At 36.1% G+C, this 12264-nt stretch overlaps 1 protein-coding gene across 1 annotated transcript in view; it reads right to left on the reverse strand.

Annotated features, from left to right (window-relative positions):
* The window catches only part of RAD51B (RAD51 paralog B), a 609003-nt gene that overhangs the window by 348829 nt on the left and 247910 nt on the right, over positions 1 to 12264 (reverse strand). The gene's annotated exons all lie outside the window — the stretch shown is intronic.

The following is a 12264-nucleotide window of genomic DNA, read 5'->3' on the forward strand; positions in this document are numbered from 1 at the left end:
GAGTAAGTTCACATTTTGAGGAGCATAGGGCACTGAGAATTACACAGCCAGCTACTGACAAACGGCTACATGTGCTTTTTCCATTGCATCTTTTCTTCCAGCTCTCATGGAAACAAGCTCTGCCACAGCCCCTTGATGAGCCAGCAGAGCCCAGTCATCTGGCAACCATGACTGGTCTCTCTGGCATCTGAGAAGAACATCAGCTAAAGAAAACGAGAGGATTAAAAAAAGAAGTGAACACAGAAAATTCATTTTTCACCCCCTTAAATTCTGCAGTTCCACTTGCCTGACTCTAAATTAATTTTGTTTTGAATGCTGTATAAATGGATTCTAGAGCCCTATCCAATTTTCAGACCACTTTGTTATGTGCCTAGTATAGGGCTCAGTAAAGTTACTGCTGGCATGAGTGCACCATAAAGCTTGTGACTCGCTGATATAATATTTTAAATAAGGATACATTTCTCATCCAATATGACATTATGTGGGAAAACTTAGCTTTTGTCACCTGTTTTCTCGTGAGAGCTTGAGAAAGTTATATAATCTTTCAACTATATCTTTATGTCATTATGAGAATAAGAAAATCTGTCTTCTTTTTATTAACAACTGATTAGACCTATTCATTATTCAAAATGAACCAAAACAATCTGCAAATTCAGTGACATCAAGGAGGTAGTTCACTGTTTTACTTTAGGAAAAACTCATATATGGCCTCGAAGAACAGAGGTGTCATAATGAAATACCTAAGTGCGAAATCACACCATCTTGTATATAAAAGTCTTTTTTGTCTAGCTAGAAGCTTGAAACTACCAGAAGTCTCATTAATCTACCACCCTCTGAATAACAAAGGTACCAACATAATTGCTCCTCCGTTAGGAATACGTAGGCTTGAGGTCAAAGTGTATGAAACTGCTTACTCAGTGTTACCCAGCAGCTCCATGGTAGGAATGGAAAAATAAGGCTGGATCTGCACTGCTGGATGGGATTATGAGTTTACATTCCCTCCTTCCATTTAAGGACATTTCCAAAATGATGGCTCCAATCTTTATATGTGCTTATCACACAATGTGCTACCACTATAAAATTAAATTTCTTTTTAAAAAATGGGGAAAGAGTTCTACCCCCCAAACATCTATTTGCCAGATGATTTAAACAGCACATCATAGGTCTCTGACCTATAGACCACTAATCACAAGAGCCTAGGGAGCTAATGCATCATGTTGGAATATTAGCTCCTACAGAAACATAGTCAAATCAGAGCAGAGCCAACCAGGCTTTTATCCTTCTAAGGGAAACAGATGAAATTCCACACAGTTTCCTGTGCATGTAGGTCTTTTCAATAACAGTCTGAAATGCAACCATGAATTGATATCATCTCACGTTTAAAAAGGCTAATAAATTCACGACATTTACATGGTTAATCTTATTTTTGGGAACAGGCAAGGCCAGAACGTGATATAAAATATAAAGGGACTTGCAGTGAAAAAGAGAGTCTCTTTCTTTTCCTGTGTCCCAAGCATCAATTCCCTCTCTAAAAACAATCTCATAAAGATAAGCTATGCACTTGTGTGTAACTTATACAAATGGTAGCACATTAGACTTACTGTTCTCACTTTGCTTTATTTACTTAACAATATATCTTGGATTTTGTTCCGTTACCACTGTAGAACTTCCTCATTCTTTTAAAAACTTGCATAGCATATTCTATGGTATACCATATTATATTTAATCAGTCCCCAACTGATGGACATTTAAGTTGTTTCCAAACCTCTGGTATTACAAATGATGATGCAATAATTACACTTATGTCAGTCATTTTGCTCAAATGAAGTACAAATGCAAGAAAATTCTTAAGAGTGGAATTACTTAGTCAAAGGATACATGCATTTAAGATTTTTTTTATAGATTGTCCATTACAGAAGTTGTTTATCATTCCACCAGAAGTATGAGACCAACTGCTTTCTCAAACCCTTGACAATCCAGTTTTGATCAAACTTCTTTACCTTTTTCTTTATCTCCATGGCGTGTGGAATCTTCCCGGACCAGGAATCGAACCCGTGTCCTCTGCACTGGCAAGTGGATTCTTAACCACTGCACCACCAGGGAAGTCCAACATCATAGTCTTTAAATTATAGTTCAGTATTTTTATTAAAAAGATGGGCTAGCTCCATCTCAATACTCTTCTTCCTCAGCATTTGTCATTATGCATTCTTATCTTTATACGCTTTTCAGTTGAGTCACTTGGGTTTTCCAGATATACAATTATATCAGCTAGGAAGCATGGTTAACACTCCTCCTTTCCGATTTTTTTTTTAACTTCTAATTGTTTTCTTGTAAGACTACTTTGGCCAGTATCTCTATAACAATATTAAGGAATAATGGGAATAGAGGTATTCATTCTCTTAATAACATTATGGAAATGCTTTTGGTGTTTCCCTATTAAGCAAGATGTTGGCCTCTCAAATGAGATATATACATACATATATGAAAAACGTGTCTTTACATGAAAGACAATATAGTATAGTAGTTAAAAGCACAAACTCTGCAACTAAATTCTTCTACATATAAACTATGTGGTCCTGAGTAAATAAGTTGCTTAACTTCTTTGTGCCTTTGAAGATAATATTATTGTTTCATAGGGATTTTGGAAGAATTACTTGTCAGAAGTCATAAAGTGCTAGAATGTAGTAAGCATTCATATCACAGATGCTTGTGAGGACTACCAATCCAGGGACATTACCACAACAGAAACTTCTTCATATCAAATTTCAATCTGCAGGTTTCCAGGCCATATACATGGTTTAAATTTCTAGCCCTAAACCTACATTAGCCAGGTTTTGGTTAGAAATTCTCACAAGGGCAGAGATCTTTGTTGCCCAGTGTCTAAAATTCTGTGCCTGGCACAGAATAGGCACTCAAATATTTGTTGAATGAAGAACGAATGAATGACTGGAGATGCCCCCACCCCCGCCCCCACCCCCACCCCCACCCCCAGTGCCTTTTGTTTTTTCTTGATCCATCCAGAGCCATGGCTGAGAAGGACAGGTCTCCTGCTTTAGGATGAGTGTTTTTTCTAGTTTACCCATTGACAGTATCACCCTTAGGGAGTCTGAGCTATAAGAACCATTTAACCTCTTATCCTGTTTGAGCCCCAGCTTTGTGTTCTATCCCCCCAACTCTGAGTGAGTCATGTGTCCACTAGAACCCAGGCTCTAGTTCACTAAGGACTGGTAGATGCTCTCAGGAGAAAATCCTTGCAAGTTTTTTCCTTCGGAAAAGTTTTCTTTTTTCAGTCGTTTCTGGCCTACAGTTATTTCTCTTACTTTATCTCCAGCTGAACTGTGCTTTAAGAAGATAGATTTTATATTTTAACCAGAACTTTTAGATGTAAAGTATTCATCTTCTATTATATTGCTAGAAGTAGAACTCTCTATAACCACTTATTTAAAGTGGTATAATATAAAAATTGATGTGGAAAAATGGGTTATAAGAAAGTTAGTGTCCCTGAGTTCACGACATTATCTTTTACCCCATGGAAGTTATAGCTTTCTTTTGTGTGTTCCAAATTAGAATACTTTTTATTATTATCTCATAGATGAATAACACTAGCTATAACTTACTGAGTACTGCTGTGCACCAGGCATTTCAAATATATTATTCTAATCATTACACTAACTTTGTAACTATGCCTTATTAGCCTTATTTTAAAAGTAAAGAAACTAAAAGAGCATTTATGAAACTTTCCCAATGATTCAAGGTAGTAAGAAGTTGTAGTAGATACGTATTATGGCACCTGCCTACCCACATGCTTCTAAAAGACATTATTTCACCCTGTTGAGGGGTAACAGTCAAAGTTTATGCCATATGACTCTACCCACATGTCCCAGCCAAGTGGATGAAAGGTACTAACTTGACCTAGGATCCACGATCCATCAGTTGGTCAGTGCCCTCTTACCAATCTAAAAACGGATTAGGTCCAATCAGATTCTCCCTCTTCTATATGAACTTTGCCAGTAGTAGGTTACCCCGAATGCTCAAACTTTCCCTTTAAAAGTAAGTGTTAGGAAAAACAAAAAGTCAAGGAGTTCTAAATGGTCAGATTCTTGAGAACAAGTGACAAAGGGCTACATTTTTCAGCCCTCTGCCCCATTTATCTTTGTAAATACAGTGTTTCTTATTTAAATAAGAATTACAGCCTAACTGGAAGTGCTGTAGGTAAGGAACTATACAATAACTTCTCCTATAAGATTATTCTACTTCTTTATTAAATTTCAAATATTTATGAGACCAGAGGAAACAGGGAAAAGAGCCACTATTTGTTTAAAATTTCCCTGCTTGGAACTGCTTAACTTTGAAGCACTTGTACAGTATTGACAAAGCGCCTTACTGTACTAGAAGAAGCTAAAGCCACTTGTATCACTGCAAAAAAATGTATTTATTCCCTTGTAGTATTACTAATTAATTCATTCCTTTATTCCATAAATACATATGTGTTGAGCACCTACTGTGCTCTCGGAATTGTACTGGGTGTAAGGGGTATACTGGTGAACCAAACAAACTTGGTTCTTGCCTTCAAAGACATCACGTGAATAATTGGACAAATAATTACTTAATTGTAGTAGCAAAAAGTACTACAAAAGGGAAATAAGATATCTAATAGAAAGACTAGAGAATGAGGAACTAACATAAAAAAATTAATAGTACAAATAAATTTTAGTCATTATGGGTACAAAGTTGTACATAAAACATTAGCAAAAAGAATCCAGCGGTACCTTGAAAGAATAATCACTATGACCAAATGGAGTTCATACTAGGAATGTAAGGATAGTTCAATATTAAGAAATCTATTAATATAATTTACCATATTAGAACATCAACAGAAAAATTGCATAATCATGTCTTTACATGATGAGGCATTTTATAAAATTCACCATTCTTAATTAAATAAGATTTTGTATTTTTATTGACTGCTTACTACAGTCCAAGCACTTTTCTAAGCACTTTATGAGTTCTCACTCACCTAATCCTTCCCAAAACCCCATGAGGCCATAATATTATGGTCAGATCATACAAGGACTAATAGGTCTTGCTAAAGATTTTGGATGGTATCCTATAAACAATGCGAAATCACTGAAAGGGTTAAACAGAAGTATGGTGTGGTCAGAGTTGCATTTTGAAAAGATCACTCTGTATAATATGAAGGTGCAGGAGCAGATATAGGGCAACCAATCAGAAAGCTATTAGAGTAGGTCCAGTGATTAACAGAAACATTAGAGTGCCAAGTTAAGAAACTGGGAAATTATTAAGAAATTAAACTTGGGGAGAGCTACAAAGAGTTACTGAATAGAGAGATGATACATATAAGAGGTATTTTAGGTGAATTGGAAGGGGGAAGGGAATTATAGTTAGAGAGACCAGTTAGAAAACTATTGTGATAGATAAGGCATAAGGTTGTAAGAGGCTGAACTAAGGTGCCAGCAGAGGAAATGGAAAGGAAGGCAGAGAAACAAGAGGCTCTGAGGATCATGAAAAAATCCAGAGCTCGATAGACACCTGGCACCATGGCAATGGACAGGTCTCTTGCCTTCATGTACTGTGAGCTCCTTTACGTCCAAGCATGTCTTACTTTTCTTTTTATTTCAGCAATCAGCACAAATTTTGCACATGGTAGGTCACAACAAATCAAATATTGACAAGACAGTGACAGAGACAGATATTTAGGGAATTACATTCAGTCTATTGCTCTTCTTTACAGGGGGGGAGTACTTTCTTTTAAATGTTCTCATTGGGAACTGTCACAGATTATAAGAGACTAAGGAGATGTGGCAACTAAATGCAGTGTGGGATCCTGGATTGTATCCTGAAGCAGAAAAAGTATATTAGTAGGGAAAACTGGAGAAATTTCAATAATGTCTGTAGATTAGCAAATAGTATTTTATCAATGTCAATTTTCTGATTTTGATAACTGTACTATACTTAAGTTAGACGCTAATATTAGGGGAAGCTGGGTGAAGGATAATGAGAACTCCATAGTGTTTTGTAACTTCATAAGTCTAAGTCATTTTTTTTAAGTTAAAAAATTAATAAATACCCTTGTTAATGGCAAATCTTTATTTTTTAAAAGTATAGAACTGATTTTGAAAACAAAAAAGACAAGAAAAATTAGTGCAGAACAAAGGCTGGTGAAAAGGTCAGTAATCTATCTGGGTAATAAATTTCTTGGTAGGCGAGGGGTTGATTAAAAAAACATGGTGTGACTTTAAGTAAATATGAGACTGTTTTCTTTTATAGTTCATAAATGGCTTCTAAAGGCAATTCAAAAGGACGAGGTCTAAAAATATTTTTTGCAATGACAGCATTGTTGAATTAGTGTAAAGAGTGGCTACGCTGAAGAATGGCATTCATTTAAACAGTGTACCTTAAGGTATATTTATTCCAAAAAAGTCACTCTTCGTTACCTTATGGTCACACCTCAAGGTGCTGAGGCAGTTTCTGTGCACTTAGTAAGTGAAAGAATAGTTAATTGAACGCAGTAATTTATCATGTCTCCCACTTTCTAACACAAGAGGCTGAGTGATTTTCTAATCTCTTCTGTTATGGAAGTTCTTTTCGTTTTACCTTTTTGAGGTTATGAGAAAATTTATTACTCTTTAGTAGAAACTTGCTATTCTTTGGGGGGAAAAGGAAAGTACAAAGAGAAACAGAGTGAGCGAGAGAGTGGTATACAGGAGGCGTGTGGTCAGCAAGGTCAGCTCTCCTGGGTCATCCCTCAGTTGGTCTCACAGTGTATTCTATCAAGGTCAACACTGAGCATCCCCTGGACATATTCACCAATATGTTGGTCATGACATATGCAACATTTTATGGAGAATTTACTGGGATGGCCAAAACATTTGTTAGGGTTTTTCTGTAAGCATTTACGGAAAAACCCGAAAGAACTTTCTGGCCAACCCAATGTAACTAGGGACCTTAACCATGAGTTAATAAGCTCAAAATTTCATTCATTAGAATTTCTGTTGGAAGGCCTTTCAGCCACATGACCAAAATATGAAATAATATGTAAAATTATATAAATATCTAAACAATTACCCAAATAGGCACTATGCCCAAGCCTACAACAAAACAGAAGCATTTTATTTCTTTATTTCCCTAAAGGAGTAAGATGGTATAGGATATAGGCCCAAGCCTTAGAATCAATGTCCTAATTTCTCTTCCCCTTTGCCACTTAATTTGCCTATATTTTGCCTGTCTTGCTTATAAAACAGATGTAATAACATTGTTACCTTCCAGGGGACTTATGTAAATTAATGAATATGGCTGTAAAACATTTTGCAAACATGAAGTGTTACATAAATACTTACTAATTCCTTGAATGTGCTCATTATATTGCCTGCTTTGAACCTTAATATTTGCTTATAACTCTACACTCCAAATTTCCCCAAGGAAGAAATTCCAACTTGACTTGCCTGTGGCTTTATAGACATCTCTTTATATAAGCAAAGTCCAATTCCTTAGGATGCAGAACCAGGAACAAACACAACTAACGAAAAGCCAAGCAGTACTCACAGATGCTCTAAACCTGTGAATGTACAAAATGCACCTCAGTAATAGCTAAGCACATTCACTCAACGTTTCCAGTTGGGGATTGTAAGAGAAATATAATGATTTAGGGAGTTAGATAGTAAAAATTAAAAGTTCACAATATAATCTCATGACTCTCAAATTCTCTGCTTAAACAGAAGACCATATTCTCTCACTATTCAAAGGTCAGAATCCTATGAAGGCTAAAAGAAAATTTTATATCTGAACAAGATTTGAATCATTTAGCCTCTGTTGCTCTAGTTTTACATATGTTCTCAATGAATCCCTTCAAATTACTGCCACTCATGCTCTACTTAGCCAGTCCGAAACTATTACTCACTTGAAAACACAGTACCATACTAAAAATTACTAAGATGATTAAATGAGATAGTACATGAGATATAAGTACAGTATCTGTTCTGTATGCACTCAATAAATATGCACTCAATAAATAGTATGCACTCAATAAATAGTACTTACAAAAATGATTTGTAATTAATTCTGACAAATCAATTGATGTCCAATAAAATTGATTTTATGGATGACTTAGGGAAATACCAATATTTCTACTTGTACTGTACATTAAACACATGACAATGAAACACAAGTTAATAAATATTTAGCCCATATTTTGATAAGTAACTCATCACAATGAGAGTAACAAGATTAAGAAAACAAATACTCTTGAAGTAACAATTTTAACACGTTGATATATTATGAAATAGAACACAGAAACCATCATATATAACTGCACAAATTTAATGACAAAAGGCTATGTATATCCCTCACAAGCTTAATTGAAAGAGTGACTATCATACTAAGCTGGTAGATAAGAAAAGTACTGTCATTCAACTGTGTGACACTCAGATTGCACAGCTGAAGGATTATTATGCAAGTCAGTATGCAATCTACATAACTCGATCAGCATAAAACAACTGGTCTTCCAATATTGTAACTTGGAACAATTTCTATTATGTAACAGAGAAACAGTCCAACTCTACTTTAATAAATTCAGATATAAAACAAAAAAATATATAAAGAACATGTCATTCAATGAGGCTGAAGGGTCTGCCATAACTCAGAACTAACAAGGATCACAAGTATTTAGGACAAAATAGTAAAACAAGCATGGATGCTGCAATTCCTAGGACATCAGTGAGTCCACAGAGAAGAAAAACTATATATATACCAAATGTGGAAAAACTCTCACCAAAAGATCGAGAGTTCTTTCATACCAGAACATTCTTACTGGAGAGAAACTCTATGTACTGAATGTTGGCAGGTCTACAGAGAGAAGTCAGAACTGACTTATTCATCAGAAGGTTCATACTGCAGATGAACCTCATGGATGTACTATCTGTGGGAAATCTTTTGCTGGGAAATCACATCTTCAATTGCATCATTTAATTCATACAGGTGAAAACAGATGTAATAACTATGTATGAACTGATTGTGGGAAGCTCAACCTCAAAATGCTCATCCTTAAAATAAAGCCTGTCAATACAGCGACTGTGCTTAAGGGCTCCATCCAGCTACCCTGATGACCAGATATGAGTTCTAATATGCATCAGAGCAGCCATACAGGAGAAAAAAAAAAATCACTTTTTTTGGAAAGTGATCAAGTCTTCTCACAGCAGTCAGATCTAATAATAAAATTGAGGCTCTAGGCTGCAAAGAGCCTTATGAATATGTTACATGTGAGAAAGCCTTGAACAAAAAGCTGCTTGCACTGTTTGAGTGAGAACTCATTCCCAAGAGAACCTCGAATGATGCCTGGCTGAAGGAACCTTTCCTAATGGGCACCTGTCTCACTAACACACCTTTCTGCTCACAGTATTAGGAAGAGCTTTCCCACAGAATGCACTAAAATTTCCATTTCTTTAAGTATTATTGAAGTTATTGACAAATTGTAGTTCTTCATCTATGAAGCCGTTTTCAAAACTATTTTTCTTAGGAGTTTTCTTTAATTGATTTGTAGAATTCTGAACATATTATGGATACTAGTCACTCACTTGTTATGCACGGCAAAAATTGTATTCCAGCTTTTGTTATAGTATCATTTACAATAGGGACAATGTTGATTAAGTTACAAACAATGGTTTGCCTCCAAGAAAGCTAAAAGTAGCTAATGCAAATTCTGGTGAGAATTAATAGAATCAGTAAACCAGCTGAATATATTTTAAACATAAATATGCTATCCTACCCAGTAGAATCTATAAATATTTTCAGGCAAAAATTAGACAGCATAGGTCAAAATCTAATGACAGCTTAGAGAACTTTAAGACAGTCAACCTTAAAAGCATGTCTTTGTAATTCAGGGAAAATATTGCCTGATCATATAAGGTAAGTAGTCTTTATGTCAGGGGTTTATTAAATTTGTAAGGAAGAAAATGATGATGACATGCCCACTAAACATGCACTATATTCTTAATACCCTTTTACTGAAGTCTCACTTCTGAGCGTTAATTGCACTGGTCTCAAAAGCATCTGGCAGGGCTTGCCTTGGGTGACTGAAAAAGGCCATCTCCTGGAGCTGGGGAGTCTGGGGAGCTGCCACCACTTTTCCCTCTGAATAGAGCTCAACAGAACCAGCTGGGACACAGCTGCATCCCAGCTGTCAGCTTTGATTTCTTATGGCTACACTAAAAACAATCACTCTAGCTTGATCACATGATAATTCAATCTATATTACTACAGCTAAGACAACATTAAAGATTAAAATGTGCCCAGAATTCGGAAAGACTATCTGCATAAAGAATTACGTTTGTGGCTGTGTCATGTATCCCTATGCACATTTTGTCATCTCATCTGAGGTCAGGTAGACAAAAGCGCTGATCGTATTTTGTGGAGGGAAAAAAAATATCACATTGGCCAGATGAAGGAGGAGAGAAATACATTATTAAAACTATTATTGACATAAATGCCATTAACAGCAAGTAATTATCATATCAACACTCAGAAAAACACTTTCCTCACAGCTCACCAGACCATAAGCTTTCAAGAGCAGGGGACATAGTTCACCAATTTTTCTAACATCAGTCCTAGCACAGTACCTGGCACATAGCAGGTACTCAATAAACAGTTTCTGAATGAATAAGAAGGGAAACTGGCACAGAATATATAAGGTAATTTATACAAACAGTTAAATCTCCCTTAACTAGGTAACAATGAGACAAGTCTGATGATTTAATTCTTTCTGTGACACAGAGAAAGTAAGAGGTAGAATATTCCTAACTTCCATAAGACTGTCCATTTGAGCATTCACAGAATGAGTGCCCAAAATCTTCCTGATCAAAAAGAGGAATGTTTTTGGTATCTACTCTGGAGCTTAACCAGGAGAAAAAGGAAAAAGCATTCAGAGGAGTTAACAGAAGCAGTTCCAGAACTAAGAAGCAAATATTCTCACCAACAAAATCACTGGTAAACTCACAGCTTACTTTCAATAATGACATCTGCTTCAGAAAATGTCTTTGGAAAGATGGGGATCTTTGCTGGTGCCTCTGAACTGGTGCCTGCCCCACTTACTTGGTAGAAGTAATACTGAGTGTAGGAGCTGTAATGTGATCACTGGGAGGCCATTTACTCACTCACGTAGATTATATGTAAATTATATCAGAGAAGTAGAGATTATAATCAAGATGTACTTATTTTGCTAGCACTTTTCTCCTGGTCAGAGAAAATGCTGAACCTAAAGTAGTGACTACTGCCAGCCAGAATGGCTATCACCCAAAAACAACACAAGTAACAAATGTTGGCGAGGATGTGGAGAAAAGGGAACTGTCCTACACTGTTGGTGGGAAGGTAAGTTGGTGCAGCCACTACGGAAAACAGTGAGCAGGTTTCTCAAAGAAACTAAAGAAACATACACCCCAATGTTCATAGCAGCACTATTTACAATTGCCAAGATATGGAAGCAACCCTAAGTGTCTATCAACAGATGATGAATGGATTAAGATGTGGTGTGTATACACACACACACACACACACACACACACACACACAAGAAAATACTACTCAGCCATAAAAAAAAGAATGAAATCTTGCCATTCGCAACAACATGGATGGCCTTGGAGGGTATTATGCTAAGTGAAGTAAGTCGGACAGAGAAAGACAACTACTGTATGATATCATTTATACGTAGACTCTAAAAAAACACAATGAACTAGTGAATATAACAAAAGAGAAACAGACTCACAGATATAGAGAACAAATTAGTGGGGAGAGGGAAGGAGGGAGAGGCAATATAGAGGTAAGGGGATTAAGACGGCACCAACGATTATGTATAAAATAAGCTACATAGGTATATTGTGCAACACAGAGAATATAGCCAATATTTTATAATGACTATAAATGGAGCATAACCTTTAAAAATTGTGAATCACTATATTGTACAGCTGTAACTTACATAATATTGTACATCAACAATATTTCAATTAGGTACATAAATATAAAGTAGTGACTACCGGCATTTTAATCTTTTGTTCTTATTTCCAAATGTAGCTTTATAAATGGGGAACTATGGGATTCCCAGGATGTTCTTGTGACTCAGTTTGAAAATATGCCCACGTGCTTAGTTGGCAAGACCAGATATGGTACCATTTCCTAGTCTCCTGGAGACCTGGGTTCAGATACTCCAGGAACAATGATTGGATCTACACTGGGACAAGGCTGGTAGATATGCAGGGA

Source organism: Delphinus delphis, chromosome 2, assembly GCF_949987515.2.
Source record: "Delphinus delphis chromosome 2, mDelDel1.2, whole genome shotgun sequence".
Classification (NCBI taxonomy): Eukaryota; Metazoa; Chordata; class Mammalia; order Artiodactyla; family Delphinidae; genus Delphinus; species Delphinus delphis.